The following is a 16,137-nucleotide window of genomic DNA, read 5'->3' as shown; positions in this document are numbered from 1 at the left end:
TCTCAATGACGCCACGACTCCCGACCGCTACCCCGTCCCCCACATTCAGGACTTTTCCGCCAGTTTGGCGGGCATGTCCTTCTTCTCGAAGGTGGACCTCATACGCGGCTACCATCAGGTCCCCATCAGGCCGGAGGACGTCCCGAAGACGGCGGTCATCACGCCATTCGGACTCTTCGAGTTCCTGCGCATGCCCTTCGGTCTGAAGAATGCGGCTCAGTCGTTCCAGCGACTGATGGACAGCGTCCTGCGTGACTTGGATTTTGTCTACGTCTACCTGGATGATATCCTCGTCGCCAGCGCGTCCCGCGAAGAGCACCTACGCCACCTTCGCACGCTCTTCGAACGCCTGGGCCAGCATGGCCTGATTGTGAACCCCGCAAAGTGCCGGTTCGGCGCCACCATAATCGATTTTCTGGGGCACCGTGTCACCAGGCACGGAGCCGTCCCCCTGCCGGCCAAGGTGGAGGCGGTGAAGGGGTTTCCACGCCCCCGCACGATCAGAGGGCTGCAGGAGTTCCTGGGCATGGTGAACTTTTACCATCGGTTCCTGCCCCGTATCGCCCAGCTCCTGCGCCCCCTGCACGAAGCTCTCCGAGGTAAGCCGGGCAAAGGCGACGTTACCTGGACCGAGCAGATGGACACGGCGTTCACGGGCGCGAAGCTCGCCTTGGCTAATGCCACCATGCTCGCGCACCCGGCGCCCGATGCACCGATCGCCCTCACCACCGATGCCTCGGACTACGCGGTGGGCGCGGTGCACGAGCAATGGGTGCGTGGAGCTTGGCAACCGCTGGCGTTCTTTAGCCGGCAGCTTCGCCCGCCCGAACGCCGTTACAGTACCTTCGACCGTGAGTTGCTCAGGCTTCACTTGGCGGTCAGGCACTTCCGCCATCTGCTCGAGGGCCGTGCGTTCACTGCCTTCGTCGACCACAAGCCGCTGATCTTCGCGATAGGCAAGGTCACCGAGCCGTGGTCGGCCCGGCAGCAGCGTCACCTCTCGGCCATGTCCGAGTACACGACGGACATCCAGCACGTCGCGGGGAAGGACAACCCGGTGGCGGATTGCCTTTCCCGGGCTGTCGCCCACGCAGTCCACCTCGGCATCGACTATGCCCGGATGGCAGCGGACCAGGCCGCTGACCCCGACGTCCAGGCCTTGCGGACCGCCGTCACGGGCCTCCGCGTCACCGAGGTGGCGTTCGACGGCGCGGGTGCGGCCCTCTTGTGCGACGTCTCCCTCGGGCGTCCTCGCCCCATCGTGCCCGCGGGCTGGCAGCGCCAGGTGTTTGACGCCATCCACGGCCTGTCCCACCCAGGCGCGAGAGCCTCCCAAAGGCTGATCGCCGACAAGTTCGTCTGGCATGGCCTCCGGAAGGCCGTCCGCGGCTGGCCCAGGACGTGCCTCGCGTGCCAGCGCGCCAAGGTGCACCGGCACACCCAGGCCCCGTTGGCCCCGTTCACGGTGCCGGAACGCCGGTTTGACCACGTCCACGTGGACCTGGTGGGACCTCTGCCCCCCTCGCGGGGTTTCACCTACGTCCTCACCATGGTGGACCGCACCACCCGGTGGCCGGAAGCCGTGCCCTTGGCGTCGACAACGGCGGCCGATGTCGCGCAGGCTTTCATCGCCACCTGGGTCGCCCGGTTCGGCACCCCCTCAGACATCTCGTCCGACCGCGGCCCCCAGTTCACCTCGGAGCTCTGGGGGGCGGTCGCGCAGGGGCTCGGGGTCCGGCTGCACCGAACCACGGCCTACCACCCCCAGGCTAACGGCCTGTGTGAGCGATTTCACCGCTCATTGAAGGCCGCGCTCCGGGCCACCCTCCGCGACGGCGGTTGGGTCGACAGGCTCCCCTGGGTCCTGCTGGGCCTCCGGACGGCGCCCAAGGAGGACCTGCGCGCATCCGCGGCGGAGTTGGTCTTCGGGCAACCGCTGCGGGTGCCGGGCGAGTTCCTCCCCGACTCGACGGCACCATGGCACAGCAGCGCTCCGCTCTGCAAGAGACCGCCCAGAGGTTCACCCCGGTGCCAACGGCATGCCACGGGCACCCACCGACGCACGTCACCCCGGAGCTTCGCACGGCGGAGTACGTCTTCCTCCGCCACGATGCCCACCGGACACCACTGCGGCCCCCGTACGACGGGCCTTTCCGCGTGCTGGAGACCGGGGCGAAGCACTTCACCCTGGACATCGGCGGTACTCCTGACCGCGTTTCGGTAGACCGCCTCAAGCCGGCCCACCTCGACGTGGACCATCCACCGCCAGTGGCCCGACCCCCACGTCGGGGCCGCCCCCCTGCGGGCGGACCCCCAGCACCGCCCAGCCCCACCGCCATGCCGCCCCCCGGTCCTGCACCCATCCCAGGGGCAGCCAGGGGCATCCCACCTGGCATCCCTGCACCCCGGACGCCGCCGATCGCCAGGGGGCGCTTCGGCGGGTCATTCGTCTGCCCCGCAAACTGGCCCTCCAGGTGCGCGGGAATTCTGGGGGGGGCACGTGTGGCGGACACAAAAGCCCACTGGCGTGGTGACATCATTCCGCGCACCAAGTGGGCGGTGGCCACGCCCGAGGGGTAGGCGTGGCCTCATGATATACACCAGGCGCGCAGCCCGGAGCGCGCCAGTGTTACAGTGAGCTCCTGAAATAAAGACGCTTATAAGTTACCGCTTGTCCGCTTCCTCCTTGCTCGCAAGCAGCGCGCGTAACGCCGCGCTTTAATACTCTCCTAGGCTCTTTGTTTTAAACTTTTTCCAAACATTTTGTGCTTTAGTATAATCTTTATCAATTATATGACTTTTATTTAATTCGTTATAGAAATTTTATTTTGAGGGAAGTTGTGTTTCTTTAAATCTCTCAAATGAATCCATATAGTCATACGGATATATTCCCTTTTGTGATAAGAGTTCAATCTCTTCTTGGTTTATGAAATACTCTGAAAGACACGGAAAGATTTTAATATTTGATACCAAGTCAGATAATGGGCTTGCCAATAATTTAAATGTGTCAAGAAACCTGATGTGATTCACAGGCGATGTATGAATTGTTTTTGTGAATGAAATGTATAAATTTCTGATCTGTGTTCGGAATTGCTGAAATGTATCCAGATGTCTTTGAAAGTTCATTAATAAATAGATTCGTATCATCATGAGCATTGTTATGAAGAAAGACAGGAATGAAAGTGGGAAGTTTAAAATTAAGATTACAACTTTGATGAGCTGGACCTCTATATTTACCAGTGAGATGACAATGATCTATAACCTTTAGACCTTCACCAATTTTCTCCGTACAAATATGACATATATTATCCTGCCTAAACTTGTTTTTCTCTTCCTTGGTCAGATTCATCGGTTTATTGGTTTCTCTCATTATCTTGGTTAATCGAACACAGTCTATTTCTGGTCGTTTCACAAACTCCTCTGGGGCATCTTCTCCTCTGTAAAGTTCTAACTGGTTGTAGTCATCACCAACGGATGATTTGATATATTAACAGAAACCACAAGGAGTATGTTTTTGATATTTACTCGTGTAAGACCCTTTAGGATCTGGTGAAGCAGGATCTATTTTTTCAAGGATACTTTCAAAATCAGCGTATAGTATCACAAATCGATGTTTTATAGTCTTGTTGAAATCTTTAAATGATATGTTTGACCCTACTTTTGGCATATTAATTACGGTTGATTTATGATCACTACAGTATTTTGAATGTTGGTTTAATCTTTCTTTAGTATGAAAGAAGTTAAGACAACGCTTACAGGGGTATGTTTTATTAGCTCTATTACACGTTTGAGAAGTAGTCAATCGAGACAAATTTTTGATGTAAGCATAATGTGAATTTTCTTCCAAACGAAAACAAATAAGGTCAATATGAGTTTCTTCATTTTTATAGTTATCAGAAATTTTTAAAATCTGAACTTTGTTTGTTTTTGTTAGTCCATAAACATTAACAGATAGATTATTCATTTTCTCAAATTTCAGAATATCAATCAATGACATCGGAAACTTCAAACCGTTAACATTTAACGTATTCTCATATTTCTTATAATTTGATACTCTCTCAGGTTTTGAATGTGGGGGATGAAGGTGAGCGAGAACAGACCATAGGAAACATTTATTATCTTTGCTTTGAATATTAACAACCGATTTTTAAAGTTTTATTACCCTCGGTAAATCAATGTGAGAACAAGCTTTAAGAGGGTCTGATTTCAGAATGTGTATATCTTGGAAAATTATGTTACTAATACTATATCCACTACCTACAATTGTATTATCTACATCCTGCTCCTGTTTTACAAGTTCACCATGAACACCTGATGATAAGAAATCTTGGAATGATGTGATAAAGTGAGAGTCTGTTCTCATATAGGGAGTTTCTTCAACACCATCTTTTACCATACCCATTTTTACTCCCATATAAAACTTTAAAGTATTCATCTCAGTCAGTGTATCTTTTACAAGTGTTTCAATAACAGGTTTAACCATCTCAATTGCCTCAGCTATTGATTCTGGTCCAGGAGTTCCAAACTAAAAAACCCTTATCTCAACATGTCCCTTAAATACTCCATCAGAGTTTTTAATTTTAATAGAGTATACAACTGGCGCTTCATTCTGCTTGTGTTTTTGTGATTGAAGGTGTTTCTTATAACTCCCTTTCAAGACATATTTAGAACAGACATCACAGTGTATAACATTAGATGCCGGAGGAAGTTCTCCAGTATTTAGTCTATGCTTTTTTGTTGGAGGGTGTTTGTTATACCAGACCTTTCGGACATCCTTAGAGCGGACATCACAGTGTTTTTACATTAGACACAGGAGGTAGTTCTCCCGCATTTCGTCTATGCCTTTTTGATTTTAGATGACGTGTCAAAACACGCTTATGATATTCACGATTACAAACGTTGCAATACGTTGTATTCATCATATTTATATCGTAAAAAAACTTGATGAAAATCTCGTAATTTATAGATACTTTTTCACTCCAAATAAAATTTTCTTGATGAAAATCTCGTGATTTATAGATACCTTTTCACTTAAAATAAAATTTTCTTGATGAAAATCTCGTAATTTATATATACTTTTTCGCTTGAAATAAAATTTTCTTGATGAAAATATCGTGGTAATTTATAGATACTTTTTTGCATAAAATAAAATTTTCTTGATGAAAATCTCATTGTAATTTATAGATACTTTTTCGCTTAAAATAAAAATCAGTTCTTGGCACAGATCTTAGTATTGATCCTTGAGGGATATTGTTTAAGTATTAGAACCTTATTTTTCAAAAAAAAATCACATTTTTTGGAGGAGACTGTTTAATATTTTAGACCTTATTTTTCAATTTTTTATTATCTTTGTCTTTTTTAATTCCTGTGAATAAAATGATCCCAAGATTTCTTCTCCATTTAAATCATATAATTTGTAAATATCATAACAAAGGACATAAACTCTCAGGATCATAACTGTCTTCTGTTCCAACAGAGCAGGAGCTATCATAATCCTCAAAATCTTCACTTGAATAATGACTCATATTTAATTAGCAGAAAAAACATTACCATCTATATCTATATACTTTTTTTCATTAACAGATTCAACTACAATATTTCTGATATTAAAGGTAATTTTAAAATGGTTCTTAACTACTATTGAGCGAAATGACATTTCTCCTGTTCTATTAACATCTTTCATTTCATCAAGATTAACATCTTTAGGGTTATTAAAGATTATAGAAATTTCACCATGTTTACAACTAATAGTTTTATCCTCCTTTTCGGTAGCTTCAGTAAAAAGAGTTTTGTTTTTTGATACTTTAACATCTTTCATTACCTCCTCTAGTTTGCTATAGATCTCCATAAACATTGGTGAAACTCTTGTTATAATTTCTTTAATTGACGACTTCCCAAAGACAGAGAATGCTCCTCCTTTAAAAGAGATTGAGTAGCTTATATTATCCTTCATAATAGGTTTAATCCAAAAGTTATTATAATCATCTTTGTTCAATTTTACATCAGTGCAATATATTTCAGTATTCATTTTAAATGAGGAGATTGATTGAAATTTGTCTTTTGTTTTGAAACATTGTATTTATTAGGTAAAAAAGTGGTTGTCAAATGATTGAGGGGAAAATAATCTATCTATATATATATATAAAAGAAAGTTTTTGTTTGTTTGTTTGTTTGTTTGTTTGTCCGCACACGCTAATCTCCTGAACGGTGAAAGATAGGAGAAAACCTCTGAAACAAAAAATGTCGGGACGGGCCTTTTGAATGAATTTGAATTCTTTGAAAATTTGAAGGTTATAGGGTAGGTGGCGAGGCCGGTCGAGGCCGCCTCGGCTGGGCAGGGCCCATTTCGCAATTAAAAGCTGAGCTGAATTATAGTAGTCAATCTTCTATGGCCACGAGTAAAAGCTGAATTATAGTAGTAAATTCATTCAAAAAGAACTAAAAGTGTCAGCACGGGCCCCGGAAAGGTTATAGGCTAGGTGGTGAGGCCAGTCGAGGCCACCTCGGCTGGGCTGGGCCCATTTCGCAATTAAAAGCTGAGCTGAATTATATCAGTCAATCTTCTACGGCCGTGAGTAAAAGCTGAATTATAGTAGTAAATTCATTCAAAAAGAACCCGGGCAACGCCGGGTGCTTTCGGCAAGTTTACTATAATCTAAAAATTATATGTGGTTTGGGAGGGGATCAGATGAGATCATTTAGAGAGGTCTATCATTTCATCTTAGCTCAACAGCGATACCTAAACCGAGAGACAAATTCGAATGTAATATTTATCAATATTCTAGATGGTGATTGTTCTTTTAAGAGAATTAAATTATTACCTAAAAAAGAAAAACAAATATTCGTTGGGTCTCTGTATGAGTATAATGAAAAATTGGGAGAGTTAATGAGTCAAATGTAGGGAGAAAGGGGTGCAATTTTTTGCGAAAAATGGTGTAATTTTTTGAGAGAAAAATGGTGTAATTTTTTGAGAGAAAAATGGTGTAATTTTTGAGAGAAAAATAGTGTCATTTTTTGAGGGAAAAATTGTGTATGTTTTTTTAGAGAAAAATGGTGTAGGGGAGAGGCAGGTTATTTGATACACTTTTCAGTTATGTTGGCCTATAATGAAGACTTATAATGAAGCTCGACAGGATTCATGAATTGTCCAAAAGAAATATCAGGGTCTTGTACATATCTGTGAAGCATGCCAGATCTGCTGCATTATCAAACTTGGAATGGTGGCTCACAAAAAAACTGTTTGTCAAACGTATCATCTGACCTGACCAAGTGGGTTAGTTGATACACCTTGGAAGGCGTGAATGGGTTAGATGATACATTGATTTCCATGGTATTTCTGCCAATGGTAACAAATTAGCATGCACATAATTACAGATACACATCAAACTAGGCTACATACCATCATTTATGTTTAATATTTGTACTAATGGTATTTTCAGAGTCAATGAGCACTGTTAATTGTACACCGCACCTTTCCTATGCCATCTCCAGGCGCTGCATAACGTCATTGCTAGGCACCGAAAAGGGCTCGGCAATGACGCACGCTGAAAGGGAGTACTCAGTTTTCACACTGGTTGTTTGGTTGTTTGTTTGTTTTTTCTTGTCCGGGCAATATCTCAGCCATCCTTTGAGCAAGGAAGCTGAAATTTCGGCACAATAGTGAGCAAGTACTTTGTCAAAAACAGTATTTTTTGTTTTTTGATTAATCAATTAATTGATGAGTTATTTAATTATTAGCGATTAATTAAGTACGTATGGTGTTGGGCCCCTGGTGTTGGGCTAGCGGCTAGGGTGCCGGCTTAGGATCCTAGGATCCTGGGTTCGAATCTCGGTCGATCGCCGAATTAATGCCAGGGGGGTTGACTCAGCCTGTCATCCTTCCGAGGTCGGCTAATTGAGTACCAGTTCACTGGTAATTCCCTGTTTGGCGTTGAAGGCGGCAAAAAGGGTTGGCGTCAGGAAGGGCATCCGGCCGTAAAACATTGCTTCAAAAAGGGGACCAAAAAACAACAACTACCACGGTCCCCGAAAAGGCCAACCCCCGCTTTGCGGGGAAAAATGGCCTCTAAACGGTGGTTTTAAGTACGTATGCATTTCCTTTCTCTTCTGGCCATTATCTCAGGCACCTTTTGAGTTAGGAAGCTGATATTTGGACATGCCAATGACCAAGTGATTTGGCTTTAAAAGATATTTTTGATTTATTGATTAATCAATTAATTGATTAGTTATTTAATTATTAGCAATTAATTAAGTACTTATACATTTCCTTTCTCTTCTGGCCATTATCTCAGGCACCTTTTGAGTTAGGAAGCTGATATTTGGACATGCCAATGACCAAGTGATTTGGCTGCAAAGGCTATTTTTGATTTATTGATTAATCAATTTATCAATTAATCGATTAATTATTTAATTATTTGATTAATGACAAAAAAAAAATTCAGTTACAGATTCTGATGAAATGGTGGTGGTTTATGTGTTATATGAGCGAATTGATTAATTATTTAATTTTTTATAATTATTATTTACTTATCTTCATTATTAATTATTTATTTATTTTATTTCTCATCTGGGCAATATCTCAGGCACCTTTTGACCTCAGAAGCTGATATTTGGACATGACAATGACCAAGCGATCTGGTTGTAAAGGTTATTTTTGATTTATTGATTAATTAATTTATCGATTACTTATTTAATTATTCAATGAATGACTTATTAATTAATTTTTTCAAAGTTACAGATTCGGATGAAATGGTGGTGGTTTATGTATTATATTAGCCAATTGATTAACTATTTAATTTTTTTAATGATTATTATTTATTTATTTTCATTATTAATCATTTATTTATTTTCTTTCTCATCTGGGCAATATCTCAGGCACTTTTTGAACTGGGAAGCTAATATTTAGACATGACAGTGACCAGGTGATGTGGCCGGCCATGAAGGATATTTTTGATTCATTGATTTAACCATTAATCGATTAATTATTTATTGATTCTAAAGGATACATCTTCGGATGAAGAACGAGTGGTTTAGTTGTGGTATTAGCCAATTGATTACGAAAATATTTTATGATAATTTTTTATTGATTTTAATTATACAATTAATCAATCAATTATTGTACACCTCCCCCTCCCAATGGACTCTCTATGAGCTGCACTGCGGTATTGCCGGGCGCCCAAGGTGCCCCGGCAATGCCGCGCTGTAGGATATTTAATTATTTGGCATATGGGGGTTGTGTACTTTGAATGTATCTTTACTTGTTAAAGCTGTTTGTTTGTTATTTATTCAGTTGTATACCTGCTATGTATATTGTATACATAGGTAATGTAAAGTATATCTAACAATGGGGCTAAAGGTTAAGTTAGAGAGAAAAAAAGAACTGCCAAGCAAATGAATCGGCAAGCATCAAATATCAGCAAAGGAACCAGATTCACAACTCAGATGGACACAACTCTTATATTCTAAAGATGTACAGTGTAGGCTATATAGGCCTACATATATTATGATGTATGAAGCCCAGTTACAAATGGCTACAGCATTGTCTTGTAAAAAAAAAAAATGAATGGGTTAGTTGATACAGGTCGGTAGGGTTAGTTGACACGCGTATCAACTAACCTACTCAGACTGTATCATCTAACCCATCCATGGGTTTTTTGCAACACATGTTGCCCACATGCTTATGTGTAATATCCTGGCAATAAAAGCAGCGTAGGCTGAAAGCCACTTTTACAAGGTATAATCAACCAATGAGAACTCCTGTGAAATCTATGTAGTATTATCACAATAAATGATCTTACCTTTTGTTGGCGTTTTTACTCAGGATGACACAAATCAGGTTTTTTGGAGAATCACACCCTTTCTTTGTCTGTAACTTCTTGACCTACTTATCAATGATATGTGATGCAACTAGCTAACAACAGAAGGCAGCATTTACACAAGTTTCATTTCTGATGGCTAGGAGGAAGGTTGCATCAACTAACCTACTGTATCAACTAACCTGCCTCTCCCCTAATTTTTTGAGAGAAAAATGGTGTAATTTTTTGAGAGAAAAAGGGCGTAATTTTTTTTTGGGGTGCTTCAGAGTGAGTGGTCAATAAGTTTCCTTAATTTTCCCCATTGACTTCAATGTTAAATTTTAAGGTGAGCCAGAACCCAAGCCAAGTTAATGGGGAAGACTCAGTAAAGGTCATCTCCAGGTCATCCAGTTTAATCCAGTTTATTCAAGTTTAATGCAGTTTCGTCCAGGTCATCTCCAGGTCATCCAGTTTAATCCAGTTTAATTTTATGTGCCCCAGAACCAACATTTATCCCCTACTCATGTCCAATCATTTGAAGTGGTGACAGGTGGACTCGAATCAAGTTGCAAAGACATCTCAAGGATGATCAAAGGAAATGGGATGCGCTTGAGCTCAATTTGGAGTGTCATAGCAAAGGGATTGAATACTTATTATTGACTCGAGACATTTCAGCTTTTTATTACCCTCGCCAGAGGAGAGGCTATTGTATTTGGGACTGTTTGTCGGTCTGTCCGCACAGAACGAGTATGCTTTTCTCTGTAACTGTTGGTCCAATTGGCAAGAAATTCTCACCATAGGAGCCCCTCCTCCTGTAGGATTTTAAAATATTTATGACATCATAGGTAAAGTGAGTGGTATGGGCGCCATCTTGGAAAAACCGAAAAAAATTCACCTCTATATCTCCGAAACTGCTCCATGGGAAACAAGAAAGAGCAGAGATTGCAGACGCTCACCAGGACATGTTAGTGGTTTTTAAGAATTTAGTGTTAAAACAAATATGGTGGCTGAACCACGTGACCGATGCCATCATTTTTTTTTCTCAAACGAATTTATCCCTAGATGATGCTCAAGAAATTTAATCTTGATCGGATGAAGTTTTGTACTCGTCGAATTATGATGTCATAATGGAGGCACCGATGGCATAATCATTAAAAACCACCTTTAGAGGCCATTTTTCCCCGCAAAGCAGGGGTTGGCCTTTTTCGGGAACCGTGGTTGTTGTTGTTTTTCGGTCCCCTTTTTGAAGCAATGTTTTACGGCCGGATGCCCTTCCTGACGCCAACCCTTTTTGCCACCTGTAACGACAAACAGGGAATTACCAGTGAACTGGTACTCAATTAGCCGACCTCGGAAGGTATGATCAGGCTGAGTCAACCCCCCTAGCGTTCATTCAGCGATCTACTGGGATGCGAACCCAGGATCCTAGGTATCCTTACCCGGCACCCTAGCCGCTAGCCCAACACCAGGATAATCATTAACATATCATATTCCCCATGGAGAGTTCTTTACAATGAGCCATGTCTCAATTTTTTTGGTTTGTAGCGCTTTCAGAGACGTAGAGATTCAAAGTTTTTCGGTTTTTCCAAGATGGCACCCATACCACGTGACCTATGACGTCATAATTATCACAAAAACTCCAGGAGAAAGTGCACCAATGGTGAAAATTTCCTGTCAATCGGACCAACGGTTGCAGAGAAAATCATATTTATTCTGTGCGGACAAACAATTCAAATGCAATACCCCCTCCTCTGGCGAGGGTAAAAATGAAACAGGGCTCATTGTCAAGTACTCCTCATAGGGAACAACATATATGCATGAAGATTTCATCAGTGTATTCGTTATGACATCATAATTTGTTCCTCCCCCCCCCCCACCCCCACCCCGTTCCATAATTTGTTCCTTTAAGTCCCCCCTACCATGCCTCTTCCCCCCAAGCCCTCTCCCTCCCACAGATCTCCAGATGTCCCTGTTCTCTGCTGTTGTACTTGTGTGCTTCCAGCTCTCTCTCCCCATCTTGTCTCCCGCTCCCTTTATTGTACGTTTTGTGTGTCTGTTTGTTTTTTTGTGATTAATGTTAGCTCTTACACAATCCCTGATCTTGTATACAACAAAAAAAAAAAAAAAAAATAGACAAGTAGAACGCTTGAACCGATCAGTTTGAAATTTATTGTGCATGATCTCCACAAAAATTGTATGGCAGAATTAAATTAATGACGTCATGTCATCAATAAACTATACAAACACAGCAGCTAATAAACACCACACAAACTACAAACACATCCTGGCAAGGGTCTGCAATCTGATTGCTCTCTGATGTTTTAAATTGTTTTATAAAAATTTATGTTGAAAATTTTTCACTTAGACATTATGGGGTATTATGTGTGGATCAGTGCAAAAAAATGTCAATTCAATCCATTTTAAATTCAGGCTGTAACAACAAAATGTGAAAAAAGTTAAGGGGTGTGAATACTTTCTGAAGACACTGTATATGTGTATCATTTTGGCCCCATCTATCAATGGGGAAAATTACTTTAAACATTTTAAAATCCTCATATCCGGATTCATATCTTCACCAAAATCCAATAATTTTGTCATTCTCATATATCCAAACTGCCCACCAAATTTCGTCCGAATCCGTCCACAATGTTCTGAGATATCCTGTTCACAAACAGACAAACAGATGGACAGGCGTGAAAGAAAACCTCCATCCACTTTTGGTGGCGGAGTAATTATATCTGACATGAAGTTCACTTTCCCACGTTAATGTGAACCCCGAACCGCGATCACACAAACATACACAGGTATTATTTTGTTGGTGCAATATGGTGGAAAGTAGTGGAGACAATAGGTGTGAGATCATAGAAATAGGTATAATAGGCATTTCCCTGATGAGACCAAAGAAAAGGATATGTTGCTCTCCCTCGGGCAAGTAAGTGACGACTGTCTCTAATTTCCACCTCCATTCTGGTCTTGCTCCCTCTGCCCTCTGACCCTCCAGCAACTGCAAAACACAAGCTACGTTATCTTCCAATAATAAAATCACTCCAGATGAAACATTCAAAACCCGCACACCGACTGCACATCTCAACTTATTTGTGCCTCTTTTCCCGTGTTTGTGGAACCATCTTCCTGTTAAATCCCACTCTTCTTTCTCAGTTATTAAAAGCTAGCAGTGCACGGATATCTCATGCCATTGCCGATCCTTCAATACACATTTTTACCTCCGCCACCGAAGGTTTTCACCCCTGTCGATGTGTTTGTCTGTTCATGAACAAGATATCTCAAAAGGTTGTGGACGGATTCAGACGAAATTTGGTGGAGAGGTTGGATATGTGACAAGGATGAACTGATTAACTTTTGGTGAAGGTCCAAATCCAGATCCGGATTAGAATTTCTTTTTAAGTGACTTCACCATGGAGCGAGAGGGCAAAAACGAGATGAAGCACGATATCTGAAAAAAAGTTGTGGATGAGTTGGGTAGGTGCCAAGAACAAGCTGATGGGATTTTGGTTCAGATCCGAGTCCAGATCTGGACTATCAGTGGATACAAAACGCAAACAGTTCAACCTGGCAGATGTATGAGCTCCACCAAGTGCCGTTCTAGTTTTTTTAAACTTTTTTATCCCCACCCCAATGACCTTGCCTCGCTCAGCCATATTATTCCTTGGGGGTTGCTGTTGCTTCCCCTAATCTCTCTCCTACTTTCCTGTTTGTTTAGTTCCTTGCTCTGTGTCCAACCGTTCTCCCCACTACCCCAATGTCTGACCATACCCTCCAATATTTTCATGACAAATACTGCAGTGGGTGGTTGAAGTAGGGGGGGAGGACATATTATAATAAATAATTGCCCTTCTTAATTATATTGTTGATTTAAGTCCCTTTTGTCTTTCTCTTACATCAAAATGACACCGAACAAAATGTGCAGGGATGAAAGAATATAACCGTGAGTAAACAAGTTGTCATCCCTTCATGCTCATTGTGATATGTTACTCATTATCGATGAAGGTCAAATTACAAATGTTAATACACAATAAAAACTTGCAGCCGCACACCTGTCAACATCATTCATCGAATTTCGTGACCTGGAGTGCAGCCAACATGTTGCTTCCCAAGCTCGCTGCAATTTATTTGTCTCTGACTCTCTCCGGAGTGCGAGGTAAATGAGGGCATTTTGCTTTTTAAAGTTGAACCTGGGATGCATTGGCGAGTTATTGGCAAATTATTGAGTTGTTTGAATAGGTATGGTAATTGTGTTTTGGTTGTATTTGTAATATGGCATTATAAATATAAATACCTTGGTTCATTGTGATATGTTACATGATTCCAAATTGTTACATTACATCAAAATTGTGATATGTTCATATGTGATACTAGTACCCGACTGCAAAGCCGCAATGAGCCGGCGAAGCCAAAGCCTCTTGCCACTATTTTACCCATCACGATGGCATCAGTGGGTTAGGTAGTTGGTAGTAGGTAGGTGTAGTAGGTACCGTACCTCGTTCAAAATGACACCATTTGCATTCTGGATGAGATTAAAATTTATAAAAATCTCCTTCTTGATTAATTTGGTGAATTCCGTCTCAAATTCGGATATTTCCGGCCGTGAAAAACTTTCCCCTACGGCCGCGAGATTTCTAAAAAATAATTCTTCGTCAATGTTAGAATATTTGACGCCGTTTTCACCCTCCGAAGTCCGAAACGCGGTAATAAGCTTTTTTGAAATATTTTTTCAAATGCTCGAATCTCATTGGTTCCGGTGTTTGGTGACGATTTTCGTTGAAGATAACCAGGGCCCGTGCGGGCCCGGCGAACGAGGTTGGTCTTAAAGTATTTTAATTACAAATTAGAGGTGCATAAGATTGTGAATCAAACAAAGGCGGGTGAAACAAACTCCTATTGAACTTTTTCGCAATTGTTTATGCATACTTCCGCATCCGCATGATGGCGGCCTCCATGGAGCGATTTGGTGCGTCAAAGCTTCGAAATTCTCGAAGGATTCAGCAAAATCTGGCTTCACAATACGTACGCGTTCATTCGCAACACCGGCTTCGCCGGCTATTACCAAAGGAAAGGGGAAGTTGTGAAGTAGCTGGGGTAAAATGGAAGGAGGTTAGTGGAGTCAACTGTGAAAGAATACTGAGAAAATATAAGGTTAAAATCTATAAGACATTGATTAGACCGGTTATAATGTATTGTGCAGAAATATGGCTTTGGAAAAAATGGAAGAGGAGTTGCTGGAGAGGACAGAGATGAGAATGCTTCAGTGGATTCTTAGAATATCACTAAGATAATGGATCAGGAATAAGGAGACATGCAAGAGAGCAAGAGTTTGTAAGTATCGCAGAAAGGATTAGAGAGACTAGTTTGTGGTGGTTTGGACACGTGATTAAGAACAAGAATGACCACACTGACTGCATTGATCACAACCTGCGACAAAATCTGGAAAAAAAAATCGCATTTAAAGCAATCTTAAAAGATGAACAGCAGGATTGTGAAACGCACATTTATTGAGCTATTGAATAATTAGCCCAACGTGATGCTCGATTACCGTGTGTTCTCATGTACCGTGTGTTCTGACCGGCTTGATTAAACCTTAATGTGACGGGAGAACTAAGTGAAGACACTGGATGATCAACCAACAAGAACACACCAATTGGGATGCCTTAGAAGTTCGTTCTCACAGGTTGTTGTGCATGTGCCCCTGAGCAAAAGACAAACAATACAGTGGGTCAGTCATGACATTTTCAAGGTTACATGTATCAACCACACAATAATAATAATAATACATTTATTTTATATAGCGCTTTTAAAGAAGCCCAAAAGCGCTTTGACAGAGTACAAAAAACAAGTGCAAAAAGACAAAAATCAATAGGTAAATAATCAAAGCAAAAGGAAGGAGAAGGAGAAGAGATAGTCAGGGGTTAAATGCTGTGGGTTAAATGTTGAATGCAGTGTTGAACAGGTGGGTCTTGAGTGATGTTTTGAATGTGGTGAGTGAGGAGGAGTCTCTGATGGTGTGAGGTAGTGAGTTCCAGAGGGTGGGAGCAGCGATGGAGAAGGCCCTGTCCCCCCAGGATCTGAATTTGGTCCGGATGGGGGGGGGGGGGTCAGGAGGTTGGTACCAGCAGAGCGGAGGTTGCGGGTGGGAGTGTGTCTGGAGAGGAGGTCAGTCAGGTAGGATGGGGCCAGGTTATGGAGGGCTTTGTAGGTCAAGAGGAGGATTTTGTACTGGATTCTCTGGGGGATGGGGAGCCAGTGAAGCTTATAAAGGACGGGGGTGATGTGGTCACGGGTCCGGGAATGGGTGATTAGCCGGGCAGCGGAGTTCTGAATGTATTGG

The 16,137-nt window shown here is 42.6% G+C and overlaps 2 long non-coding RNA genes across 2 annotated transcripts in view; one reads left to right on the top strand and one right to left on the bottom strand.

Moving 5' to 3' along the window:
* Positions 1-11,940: 11,940 nt before the first annotated feature.
* Positions 11,941-15,834, bottom strand: LOC144891834 (uncharacterized). The gene is made up of 2 exons (XR_013623229.1): positions 15,448-15,834; positions 11,941-12,798 (listed from the first exon to the last, which is right to left on the bottom strand). It is a non-coding gene; the product is annotated as an uncharacterized LOC144891834 (long non-coding RNA).
* Positions 13,881-16,137, top strand: part of LOC137425391 (uncharacterized) — a 71,978-nt gene continuing 69,721 nt past the window's right edge. The window contains exon 1 of the long non-coding RNA XR_013623228.1: positions 13,881-13,953. This is a non-coding gene — a long non-coding RNA (uncharacterized LOC137425391). The remainder of the gene's footprint in view (positions 13,954-16,137) is intronic.

Source organism: Myxine glutinosa, chromosome 4 (assembly GCF_964187855.1).
Source record: "Myxine glutinosa chromosome 4, kmMyxGlut1.1, whole genome shotgun sequence".
Classification (NCBI taxonomy): domain Eukaryota; kingdom Metazoa; phylum Chordata; class Myxini; order Myxiniformes; family Myxinidae; genus Myxine; species Myxine glutinosa.
This window is presented reverse-complemented; position numbering and strand designations above follow the sequence as displayed.